The sequence below is a fragment of the Aedes aegypti genome, chromosome 1 (genome assembly GCF_002204515.2).
Source record: "Aedes aegypti strain LVP_AGWG chromosome 1, AaegL5.0 Primary Assembly, whole genome shotgun sequence".
NCBI classification, from domain to species: domain Eukaryota; kingdom Metazoa; phylum Arthropoda; class Insecta; order Diptera; family Culicidae; genus Aedes; species Aedes aegypti.
This window is the reverse complement of record NC_035107.1, coordinates 288,740,350-288,753,893: the sequence shown is the minus strand read 5'-3', so window position 1 is coordinate 288,753,893 and position 13,544 is coordinate 288,740,350. Positions and strand designations below refer to the sequence as shown.

At 35.9% G+C, this 13,544-nt stretch overlaps 1 protein-coding gene across 3 annotated transcripts in view; it reads right to left on the bottom strand.

The window, feature by feature from the left end:
* LOC5565596 (transmembrane protein 132C) overlaps window positions 1–13,544 on the bottom strand; it is a 464,081-nt gene that overhangs the window by 403,432 nt on the left and 47,105 nt on the right. The window lies entirely within an intron of this gene.

The following is a 13,544-nucleotide window of genomic DNA, read 5'->3' as shown; positions in this document are numbered from 1 at the left end:
AACGCTAAGATCGGAAATTTTTGACCACCTCACCCCATCCCCCTCCGTAACGTTTTTTGTATGGAAAAATTAAACGCTATTCCCCCTTCCCCCTAGAGCGTTACGTAGTTTGTGGAATTTTCAGGATGGTTGATTAGATCTCATCGGTCGAGTATATTTTTCTTACACACAATATAAAAAAATAAAACAATCATGATAGGCGAATCAAATTCTTAGTTAATGAGTAACCGAATAACTCTTATTTGAGAACTTGGCTTTGTCTCAATAGGGGTGTAATTCCAGAAAGAAGGAAAATAAAATTAATCTTTTCTAAATATGAACAGAAACAGTTATACACTAGAATCAAATACACACTTAAATCCGAATGGCGATCTCAGCTGTGAAAATCTCGGTAAAAGGTCGTTTGTTGACATCTTAGTAAAAGTGACGTTTGGTAACGGCACCCAAAGGTGATGTTATAAGTATACTTGATGTAAGGCTGACATATCAGTTAAAATTAATTTGCTTACCGCTCAGCTGTGCGGATCTTGGTAAAAGAATGAAAAATAGTTGAACTCAACTGAGTGTGTCCTCCACTGTACGAGTAAGTGTCGTATCCCCAAGATCACATAGGACAGTTACGTCTATTACAATATGTAATCTTATCTATCTATGTTATATCAACTTTCATTTGAAATTTGGGCTACCATCGAGCTTGAGAGAAAAAAAAAACTGGCTTTTACCATAATTATATTTGAAAATATTGTACTTCAAGGAACAAAAAATTAAAATAAAAAAAGTGTTCGGGATCCCTCGGTGGATTTTTTTGGGGAACCCGTCAAATGAAAGCTAAAAACCTATATTTTCGAATGCTGAAAGATTTAGCGATGCCTATTTTTTTGTGATAATATTGTTCTACCAGACACGCCGTGTTCCTTGATCGATACAGCTAGTTGCAAATTTAAGATTTGGAAGTATATTTTTTTAGGTCTTCTTTTACCTTAAAAAAACGATATTTTCTTTTTTATATGAACGGATAATATAGACTCCAGAACTTCATACATTATTTCCCAGTTTAAAACGCATTTCGTCTTCAACATAATAAACAACATTTTTGCAAGTAATACCAGCATGGGCTGCATACATCAATAGTATGACATTTAAAAGACTCTGCAGTTCAGAAACAAATAGTAAGTAAAGGTTTTCAGCTCCAGTTGTCCAACTTCATAAATATTAATGTAGATATTGAACCACCATGCATCGTAGAACATCAGAATGGATTATCGATTGAACATAGAATTTACAAATTATCAAAGCAAGGGGGCATTCAAATATTACGTCCATTGTTTTTAAGTCTATCTATATCCTTCCCATGTTAACGTTTTTTTTTTCCAAGCATCTAGTAGGTACATGCACTGTCACACTTTCGTACACCCCGCTCCCCTGAATAATTGACGTAATTTTTGAACGTTCCCCAAAATTTTTACTGTTTCTCAAACTTTGCTATTGGAGATTTAAATGTGAATTAAATGTGATTCCCAATCTATTTCATATATGGACTTATAAAAAAAGGTTTTAAACCAAAGCTATAAGTTTCTGTTACATAGTTTTTGTGCGGTACATAATTTTTATGATTCGTATGTAATCATTCATGTTTTAATGCAATATTATGCACTATTGTGGACATTAGAACCAGATTCAGCCACTTAACTTGATCAAATACTGAAAATGAAAATTGGTAGTCCACAACGAATATCGACCGGGTAAGTGCCGGCTGGTCCCACTTTGTCCCTCCAGAAATCTTTGCTGTGTGAATCAATTCACATTTGGTTTTCACCATTTCAAAGAATGACTCTTTCACTCTCGATTCGTTTTTGTGCATACCTAGAAAAAACGAATAGTTCAAAAGTTGCGACAGATAAAACTTTTTCAATTCTTACGGTGTTTGTTTACATTTCTTTACCCTGAGCTGGTGTTTTCTAAACACGATGTAAACAAAAGCTTTTGTGCTTAATTACAAGTATCAATGATAATTCAATGATCGAAATCAAAAAAGTTTAGTAAAACAATGATTTATTGGCTAAAAGAATCATTCAATGTCATGGGTGCCGAACAGCACAATTGTGCTGGTTCATCCCGAAAGGGATATAAACCATCTGAGTTTTATCACTTTGAAATGCAAGCTGAAAAGTGATCATTGTTGCCAAAACGAATGACGGGCTACTTAGCCTTTAACTGTTCATCGTCAAGCTCGATTAGCAAAAAGTTGCATCAGATAGGCTTTTACCATTGGCGTAAATACGGGGGGGGGGGGGCTAGGGGGGTCTTAGACCCCCCTAGAAAAGTTCAAGCCCCCCCTAGAAAATGTTTACTCTCATGCTAAGCATACGCTTTACTTAAGGGATTTTTTCGATCAGAAGGGTCAAGCCCCCTCTAGATTTGAGTTCAAGTTACGCTAATGGCTTTTACCAACGGAAGTGACGATCCGTAATGTTATTCTTATTCAATTTAAACAACAGTTGTTATTGATACTACTCACTAATCTAGATTGATCAGGAAAAAAAGCTTACATTGTAATGCCCGCTCTCGCTTCTAGTCGGAAAAACATGTCAACAGCATTTGTCATGCATCTCGACGTTTTCCATTATTGAACCTAAACTCGAACTCTCAATTTAAAAGCTTTACCTAGGCTACATAAAATATACATCCAGTTAACATGTCACCATCATCAGGGGCAACCCACAACGCACCGCCACCACTACTAAAAAGTCATCCTGTGTCACACGCTTAGGCCAATCTATTATACCGTGGGAAGCAATGTGCACACGTAGACGTACGTGGACAAGTGTCTGTATGTGTAACTTTGTCGCCCCCGTTTGTCGGCATTGAGGTTTTCTAGACCGCCCTCCAACCAAACCCCTCCCAACAGGCTCTCGCTCTACAATAAAAACCAAACGAATAGGAGATCTGTCAGGGAGAAAAAGGCTTTCCCAGTGCAGCTTTCTGCCCACGACCCACAAACCACCCACACATCCTCTCACACACAGACACACAATATGCGGACCACTTTGCGATGGTTGAACCACTCTAAATAGCATGCATGGGCAAAAAAGCTCAGTTGATTGCATGGAAAATCCATACAAAACGACAACTCAAACCTATATGCAAAGCGCACGGACCAGCAGCAGCAGCGAAAATACTGTTCGGAATCCGGCAGGACGTGCTCTCAGTAAAGCCCTTTCGTAAACTGGGAGGGTCACACAGGAGTAACAGGACTACTGTCATGGCCAAAATGTTTAAAGACGTTCAAACCTTCAAGTAGACATGTTGTGACGATGAGAAGGGTTCCAATAAATTGGTCACATGAAGTTGAGTATCTATAACTTATGCTAGATAAAAATGTAACTTTCAAATCACATTGAGGGCATTCAAACCAAATGTGCCAAATGTATTCATCCACTGTTTAACAGAAAATCAAAACTTGGTCTGAAGAACAAGTTTCTGATCTTCAAACAAATATTCACGCCGGCCATGTTGGATTCTGTACAAATATGGACTAGCTGTTGTAATACCAGAAAGAAAGCTCTGCAAGGGATTCAAAATAAAGTTTTGAAAATGATTCGGAAGCTTTCTGGTAAAGTACCAATGAGTTACATAAAGTATCCAATGTTGAAGCATTGGAACAAATGTCATTAGTAAAATTATTATCAATTTTAGACAAAAATCTTTGCAATTTTCTATTCCCACGATTGATAAGTTATATATTCAGCGTAAGTTAGGTTAAGTTAATTGAAAGCGACCTGCTACGGCAAATGAAATGTACAGTCAACTCTCCATAACTCTATATTGAAGGGACCATCGAGTTAAGGAGGTATCGAGTTACAGAACATAAAATCAGTGCAATTGCGATCCGAGGGACCATCGAGGTAGCCATGAAAACCAACTTTTACTATGGTTCTCTAACTCGATATCGAGATACGAAATATCGAGTAAAGGAGAGTTTACTGTATTGTTAAAAAATGTTTATTAAGGCTTAATTTAGATTTAAAAATTAGGATGGTTGTTTTGTCCAACACAGAACACCTAGATACAAGAAATGAATGTAATGTTTAAAATGATATTAATAAAGGAACTAAATAAAATATAGTGGGATCAAAAATTTCAATTTTGACAATTTGAGACTATAACCTCCAATTCGGCTCAGTTACTCCTCTGTGGGGTGGTTGGTTGGTCTAATGGAAAAACGGCTCCTTCAGCGCGCATCCCCGTGTGCCTTTGCACCGCCGCCGTCGACAATCAAGTGGTCTTTGGTGGTTCAATACTCGTTATTGTGCACCTCCGGAGAGGTTCACACGTATTCTACCCGGTTCGCCGGATGCCGAATGGCCATGCCAACCTGATATGGCCCAGCATTGGCCTTCGAGAAGCATTTTTCAGCATCGAGTCGTTTAATTCCCAATGCTGGCCATCGACAGACTGGCTGATATGGTTGTTGTTGGTCTGGCAAGATGGTGGCTCAATCCACTGGACCAGTTTTTCACTCACCGGAGGAAGCTGGAGAGAGAGCTGTTGGAATGATTGTTGGTGCAAAACGTGATGTGAAAAACCGACTATGCTGGCCACAATCAACCGATCCCGGCCCCGGTACAGTTCGAGTTCGAATTGTTCGTTTTTGAGTAAATTTTGAAAATAATTTATTAAATAAGGGCGCCTCTTGTCACAATCTCAAATGAAATTGCTTAAGGCGAAGTAGGCCGTCATTGAAATTTGTACGCGTCGTTGATGATTGTTGCTAATTTATCTCACGATTTTAAATTGAAGAAAATCAGTTGGTTTTGCACTGACACAGCTGAAAAAGTATCAGTACGACAGAGTTTTATCACTTTGAAATTGCAAGCTGAAAAGTCATCACGGCTGCCAAATCGAATGACGGGCTACTTAGCCTTAAGGTGAAGATGAATCAAAGCCCCAAGAGCATAAATCTGGAGCACCAAACACCCGTTTGAGATGAAACCATAATCGATTGGTCGCCACCAGTTAGTGGCCTATCTATTGAGTTTTCAGCTTAAACGCATGTTTGGTTCTCTAAATTTGTGCTCTTGAAAATTTGAAGTTTGGCTTCAATTCATCTTCACCTTAACAAAACAATGTAGAATTTAAACAATTCATGAATCGCTTTCAATGACTGTTTTGTGTTTTTGATGATTCTCATACATAATTTTAAAATTTACCATTTGAGTTTGTATAGTTACTTGCTAAATCTCTTATTGAATTTCATTGTATTTATAATAGCCGTTTAAGGTGAAGCGGCGTGTAACTCAAAGAATCATTAGAATCATCATTGATGTAATAGTAGTAGTGTCGCCTTTCCATGTATATTTTCAAAACAAACAAACAAAAAATATAACATTTTTGTTAAGCATATTTTTATGTAAACACATGGGAAATTCAGTAGATTTACGAGTATTGGAAATCAAAATCAACTGTTCAATCGTACATATCAAAAGAAAACATTACAATTTAATGAAGGGCAACGGAATTTCTCTGTTTTTGGTTGGATTTATCGCATATTTTTGTTATGCATCGGTACGGTTTATGTTTGCAAGGGATGATGGTGTTGCCAGGTGATTGGTGACAGATTTTTCTAGCAATTGTTATATGCTTGTTTTCGGAACATTTGCTGCATATTATAAAAACTTATTATTTTGCAAATAGTTTTCCATCACAAGATCACTGATTTAATAAAATTTTAATGATTTTTGTGATCAATCCACATTAAATGCTATGATTTTACAGATAGCAACTCTGACATCACTGCGCTCAACGATCGCGATGATTGTGCACACACGATAGACGCGTCCCGACGCATCCCGACGCATCGCACTGTGGAGCTTTTCAATTATTTTGGGTGGTCCAAATTGATAAACATTTGGTATGATTTTATGACTTGTAGAGATGGTTTCTGTAATTTGAGAAAATCGAAAAACAAACAACGTATGAGTTTCAAGTTTCTATGCTTTACCCAACCTTTCCGCACTGAAAATTATTACAACAGAAAAAGTTGGATATTTTAGACTATAAACACAGGCATGTCTCAGTGTGCGGTGGCGGCGTCGATTCGCAGCAAGTGAAAACCATCGCCATAATAGTTTTGAGTGATGCGGTTGGTAAAACTTTATAAATATTTGATTCGCGTTTGAAATGTGTTCCTTTAAGGAAAGTGAATGAAAGATTTGTTTAGTGGAAGTGTAGTGAACGCAATATGAAATCCAAAAAACAGATGCTTGCTGCAGAATTACAATGGAAAAAGGTAAGCACCTTCTATTTACAAGTGTAGTTGTGTGAGGCAATGAAATGCGGCATGAAATCGGAGATCAGCAAGATTTCGGAGATTTTTTATGAGAATATAAATCTCATGTATATTGTCGCTAAATTGATAATGCTGTATCTGAAAGTGTTGATTAAATATTGAAATACCACCTGAAGCATTTTTCTTCGCATAAATTATTCATTAAATCAGGTGATAAGCAGTTATATTCCATCGATGTTGTAAATACCAGAGAATTTGTTTATAATAGAGAAGCGCGAATTCTGAAACCAAAGGTTCCAATTGAACCGTCAAACGTGGTCCCAATCGAGCAAAATCAATGAGATTCAAAAAGACGTTATGCAAAAGAGACGATGGCTGTGTGTTAGTGAAAAGCGATTCGTAAGTGACGTCATTGATAAGCTTGGTTTCTTATGGCGACTGGCAGGATGACACGCACACTTAAATATTGTTTGAATGACCTCAATTATTGACAGTCATTGCAAATGTTGTTTATAAACAAAGTCAAAATCCTCTCCGCGTTTCTCTAGTATAATCATATTCTGTGGTAAATACCAATACCATCATAACAATATGTTAATGATTTTGGAAGAAGCCAATATCACAAAATATGACGCACCAAAAAGCCTTAAAGTGGTTTAAGCATAAATAAGTCTGTGGTATTCATTTGGAGGTTCATATTGAGAAGAAATAAGGAAACATTCAAATAAACTTGATCAGGATTGTAATGACTTTTAGAAAACACAAAACAAAAATTGTATTGAGCTATTGCGTAACATTATTGGTTTTGTTCAAAAACAATCTTACTAAATCACAGGTTGAATTCTCATAAAACTCTGAAAGAAACTTCACATGTTTCACAGAGTATGGTACATTATTATCACAAAAAATCCTGAACAAGTCTTCCACATGATGTAAGGTGAGTTTTGGGCGGATTTCTTTTGTAAAATTCTGTACAATAGGTTTAGATTTTTTGAATACAGGTAAAATATTTGAAAAAAAAAATGTACCTTGTACATTGTGCCTGTTTTAAAGCGCTTTTTATTATTTAATGAACATCTTGGCATTGCGTCCTCACTGAGACAGAGCTTGCTTCTCAGCTTAGTGTTCAATAAGTATTTCCTTAGTTATTAATTGAAAGTTTTCTTTGTCAAAGTTGCCATATTCGCATTCGTATATCGTGTGGCAGGTACGGTGATACGTTATGCCCAGGGAAGTCAAGGAAATCTGCATTACGAACGATCAACCGGGAATCAAACCCAGACATCTTCAGCATGGCATTGCTTTGAAGCCTCGAACTCTAACAACTCGGCTAAGGAAGGCCCTTATAACAATTTTCTATGATTGCACTGAAAAATTTTAAAAAAAAAGCTTTTTCATTTTTTTAACCTTATTCAAAGCGTTTAACGAATTTATTTGAAAATTATGTCAAAATAAAAAAAAAGTTGGGTAGGGACATGGGTAGGGCCTTTTCTCATTCGAAATCAATTTTAACAGTAGTTATACAGTAAATCTAGCTGTATGTACACCGTTTATATGCATGCTTTACAGCTTAAGCTGAATGGTTACCTGAGATGTTTTAAGAAAACATAGATCATATACAAACTTTTATAATGAAAACCAAACTAATTTAGGGACGGCCAAGGGAAGGTTTGCCAAGGGCGCAGTGAGGCCACGCTACGGCTCTGACTACAACACACAAAAATTTTCAAAATTTGAAGACATTAATGTAATCACGTATGGCGAAATAGGGAACCACTATATCCATAACTGGTACACTTACCCTAGCTATGATTTGTGTGTGCTATCTTTTGCGCCAGATGCAACAATGTTGCCTGTTCAGAAGATCAATGGGCACTGTTGAAGAATATCCAATTGGATATAAATCAATAACTAATTACTAAGTCGTCCGATTTGAAAACGGTCTTCTGCAAAGTTGTAGCTGACGAGTATCTAACAGTATCAGTGTAACCCTCAAGAGCATATGGGCAAACACTATGACCGATTAAATGAATTGCTTGCTATTCCCATAGTAATTCCCATGCAAACTTTGAAGGGTTTGTGCAGTCATAGTTATCATCCAAATGAGCTCAAATTTTGAGAGGACAATCAGAATTTGATTTAGGATCGAATGAGCAGTGTGGAACAAAAACGTTTTTTTTAAACCACTCTAATACCCAACTAACAAAAATCATTAAAGAACCCTTGGGAACCTCTGAAAACTCTTAGGAATCCGATAGGAAACCCCCTTGAAAACTCATTTGATATTACTTGAAATCATCCAAAAATCCTTTCTTAATAAATGAATGAATAAATAAATATAAAACTAAGGATTCTTTCAGGTAAAACAGAAAACATTTATAGATTTCATTGGAACAATTTATAGAATACTGGGTACTCCAAAAACTGCTTAGAAATTCCCAAAAATCGCGTATTAAACATTGGTTACTTTGCAAACTTTTAGAAAATTTATTTAGAAACTTTGTAAGCTCTTCGGTAAAAAAAAGTCTCTAGTTGAATTGATAGAATTTTTTCAATAGTTATTTTCACACATGAATTCAATTGAACAATGAATTCTACCAATTCTACAATGATGCAATATTTGATCCCATCGCCGATCCACAAAATTACACTTGGTTAGAACTAAGATAAAAGATATTGCAGGTTGCTTTGAAATATGGATTTTCGTTGCACTTTGTTGATCACACCTATTTTCTTGCTCGGAGGCGGTTGCCGATAATCATTTAACAAATTCATTTGAAAACAAACTTTTTCAATGCAATTAATGAAAAAGATAACATAACTGGCAACCTTGCTTGCCCAACAAATCAGCGAAAGGCGAAGGCAACGGTGGTAGGTCATTTGTCATAAAGTCGTCTGGCATAAAGCCGTTTGGCATAAAGTCGTTTGGCATAATGGTCATTTGGCATAAAGTCGTTTGGCATAACGGTCGTTTGGCATAATGGTCGTTTGGCATAATAGCCGTTTGGCATAATGAGTCTGAAACCAAGAAATTCTCATTTTTTCGTTTTTACCTTTCTATTGAATCTTTCTGATGACATCAGGCTTGTTTTGGAGTCAATTGATACTAAATGACACTTTATTCAACAATCATTCACTCCTGAATAAATTAGGAAAGTTATTGTCAATAGTATTTTATTATTTATCCAGAAATTACCCTTCTTTCAAAAATTAATTCTTCACACTCAGATTTTTTCACGAACTCGGCTGTGCGAATCTCAGTTTCCCGATTTTAAGCGAGACTCAGCTAACAAATTGTCCGGTTGCTTAGCAACGCAGCATGATTTACTGAACTCGTCTCTTATTTGCTGAGATCCCAGGAAATTTGTTTGCCGATTACTCGGTTGTGCAGATTTCGGTTAAAATTAGACGAGATTCGGCATTTTAAACTAAGTGTGTTCTTTTGAGTTACGCTATTGGAACAAATTTTTGCACTGAAAATTTTTATATATTAGGCACAAATTTACCCTTCTTGTTTTTTTTTAAATATGATGCAACCATAATTATAGGTATGAAAATTGTTGATTTAAAATTTCAATAAATTTCTCCTTCTTTTATGTATAGGCTGTTCTTTGGAGCTATATTTTTTAAGTATTTTTTTGTTTCTAACTGACAAAAGGGCGGCAATCGAAAACATTGATCTGCTCAAATTATCAGCGAAAAGAGAAATCGATTACTGCAGTTACTTCGATGGGTTGTGCTACTTTTCCCCAAATGTCGGTTCCCCGAATGCCAGTTCCCCGAATATCCCGTTTCCCCGACTAGCCCACTTCCCCGAAAAGTTTTTAGCACTCATAATTGTCGTAACATTATACATTTCATGGTGGTGAACGAACTGATCATCTAATAAGCACCCTTCTTTATTTAATTGGCGGTTCTTTCGAGTTTTACCGTCCTCAGCATTTTTACCAACATGTGTATTGCCGAGAATAACAGAATACTTCCTTCTTTTGAATGTTTATCGTTATTTCTTGTCACCACTTTTCGGGGAAACCAATCATTCGAGGAAATGGTATTCGGAGAAAAGTAGCACAACCACTTCGATGATTCTGTACGCACTTGTTTATGTCTTTTCGTTTTATTATGCCGAAATATTTTTTTGCGTCCATTCTTCTAATGGATTATTATAAAACTTGCCTTCTTTTAAAAATAGGCTGTTCTTTATATATATACTGTTTTAAATTTTATTATTTAGTAAACCTAAATGGAGCATAGCGTATCATCGTACCTGCCACACGATATATGAATGCAAAAATGGCAACATTGGCAAAGAAAGCTCTCAGTGAATAACTGTGGAAGTGCTCATAAGAACACTAAGCTGAGTAGCAGGCTCTGTCCCAATGATGACGTAATACCAAAAAGAAGAAGAAGAAGAAACTCCATCAAATCCACCAGAAATCCGTGGAGATCTTAATTCCAATAAAATTTCTGGACATATTCTTAGGAATCCTGCAATCAAGCTTATGGAGGCTACTGTAAGCATTTAAGGAAACTTGCTAACTGGCTCCATAGTCCGACCTTGTCAGATATCCATCTAGAATCAGAAATAACAACATCAACCTCTTATTGATAGAGGTACGTTAAAAATATTATATCATTATTCGTATGGTTTAACTTATTTTAAATGTTTTAGTGGCCCCTGAGTGGTTGTCACGGCATCCTAGGGGTCCACCGCGGTTCGACTAAGTCGAGTCTAGTACACGACATTGAAGACGGCCTTACAGTTGAGGTCGAAATACGCGTATCTGTCAAAGGATACAAACTCTAGTGGAATTAAATGGTATAGTACTAAATTCGGTTTTTCATCTACTTATAGGTATTCTACTAAACAGCTCGAAGATTTATTATCTTTTTTTTTCTTTATCTCAGTCTGTTGTACATTCAAAAACGTCATTTTAATGACTCATAGTTGATTTTCCTAGACATAGTGTGAAACAATATATCATGAATCTTATGAAAAGAGGAACAAAGGTAAGACAGGCATGGAAATTATCCGTTCGGGCAATTGTTAGTCTCTTACCAATTTTTTGTAGCTTTGGAATTGTTATCTCAATTGCCTCTCAATTGCTAAAAAATAGTTCATATAAATAATACAAGAAATGCAATCTATAATCTGACAAAATGGGGAATTGAGGTAAAGTAGGCATTGAAACTACAACAGTATACCATTCCAAATGATAGCTTTGCACCATCTTGGCCTGTGAAAGATTGAAAACCGCAATTTTAATAGCACATTATCAAATTCCTTAAACATAATACGATAGATTTGATAAAAAAAAACCTGAAGAAATGTGGAATTTGGGTAAAATGGGCATACTTACAATTTCTATTGGCGGTATAATCTTTCATTTTTTTAATCTCAGTCTGTTGTTTATTAGAAAACGTAATTCCAATAGCTTATAACTGGTTCCCTTAGACAGAGAACGAAAAATTAAATCATGAATCTGATAAAAGGGGGAATATAGGTGAAACGGGCATGTGAATTATCCATGTGGGCAGTTTTTCATATTTCCTCTATATTCTCAGACTGTTGCAGCTTTGGAATCGTTATTAAAAATAATTACTAAACAGTTTCCACGAATAATACCAAAGATGCTATTTAGAACCTGATGAAATGGGGAATATAGGTAAAATAATTGTCATATTCGTGTGCTCTGTGGCTTGTCTTCCACTCGATTACACAAATTATCGTTGCTTCGAAATTGTTGTTTTAATAGTTTGAAATTGTTTTGCCTACACATATAATAAATTTTATTACCAAAAACCTGATAAAATGTGGAATTTGGGTAAAATGGACATAATATCAATTTGTGCGGTCTGTTTAGCTTTTTGCACATGATTTCTCAGATTTTTGTTGTGTCAGAAACGTTATTGCAATAGTTTATAATCAGTTCCCTTGAACATTAGACGTTGAATTTCATGAAAAACCTACAAAAAATGGGGAATTTGGGCAAAATGGGCATGATAACGATCCGTGCGGTCATCGAAACCACTTCCATTCGATTCATTTTTTTATAAAAATGACTAGTTTTCTCATATTGTACGCGTTGCGTTTACAAGATACAGAATTCTTCGTCGGTTTACTACCTTTTTTCCCACTGTGCACCGGTTGGGAAACCCTACATTAGCATTAAGCAAGTCGCTCAAGTTTATAGACTATTACTTGAGGATTGACGTTACTGGAGACATACATTTGAAACTGATATCTGACTCTTAGAAAAAAAAAATGCTTTTTTTCAACAATCAAGAGCTATTTTGGACACGTCCTAACGGTAGCTAGGGACGAGTGAAGCTGGTACGTAGCTGAAAAGAAAAAGTAGCGCCTACGCGATTAGTGTATTGAGCTGGAATTATTCCATAGGATCTTTGTCCTCCTGACTACGACACTTTCCTTGCATCAAATAAGCTCAAATTGGCTACGTAGACATAGACCGCAGAAACCCGGATTGGAATGCAAGATCTTTTTTTTTTTTTCTAAGTCACTATAATGTACATAAATAGGGGGAGATCCTCCAGTACCGGACAGTACTCAATACCGGACACCGTCGAAACATTGGGAAATTATGGTCCAATCATGATGGTGTATTAGAAGAAAAGGAAGCTATTATAGAGAGTAATGGTTGCAAAGTATAACACATCCTTGAAATACGCCTTTTTTAAAAAAAACAGAGATTTATGAAAATCGATGAAAAAATTACGTATCGCCTTAAATTTGAACTTATTTAATGATGATTTTGAATATAGAAATATAATTTGGATCTCGTAAGCATAATGGAAAACCATCATAATTTGAATGTAGAAATGTATTATGTACCATATTTGAACTAAATATGGTCATATTGATCTAGCACCTCCTGTCCCCCAATTCCACACATCTTGATTTGTTACACGATATCTTTGTAATTTTTCCACCAGTGTCTCCAAAAACATTCATTTTTCATGGATTCTATCAATCGATTGTGATACCATACAAATGCAATAAAAATGAGAAGTTTCAAAACTCAGAACAATACGTAAAATGTACCAAGTTTTATCATACCGTTTTGATTCATATAACGGACAGCTTTTAGTTCCGGACACTCTACTTTGTATGGGAAACATTTCACACGAAATGCATCAATTTTTACCGTTCGAAAGTTCTCAATTTCGTGGCTCGTTTTAATAAGCTATTTTGATAAATATCTATGCAAATTTATAATGCACAACTGCCTTAGAC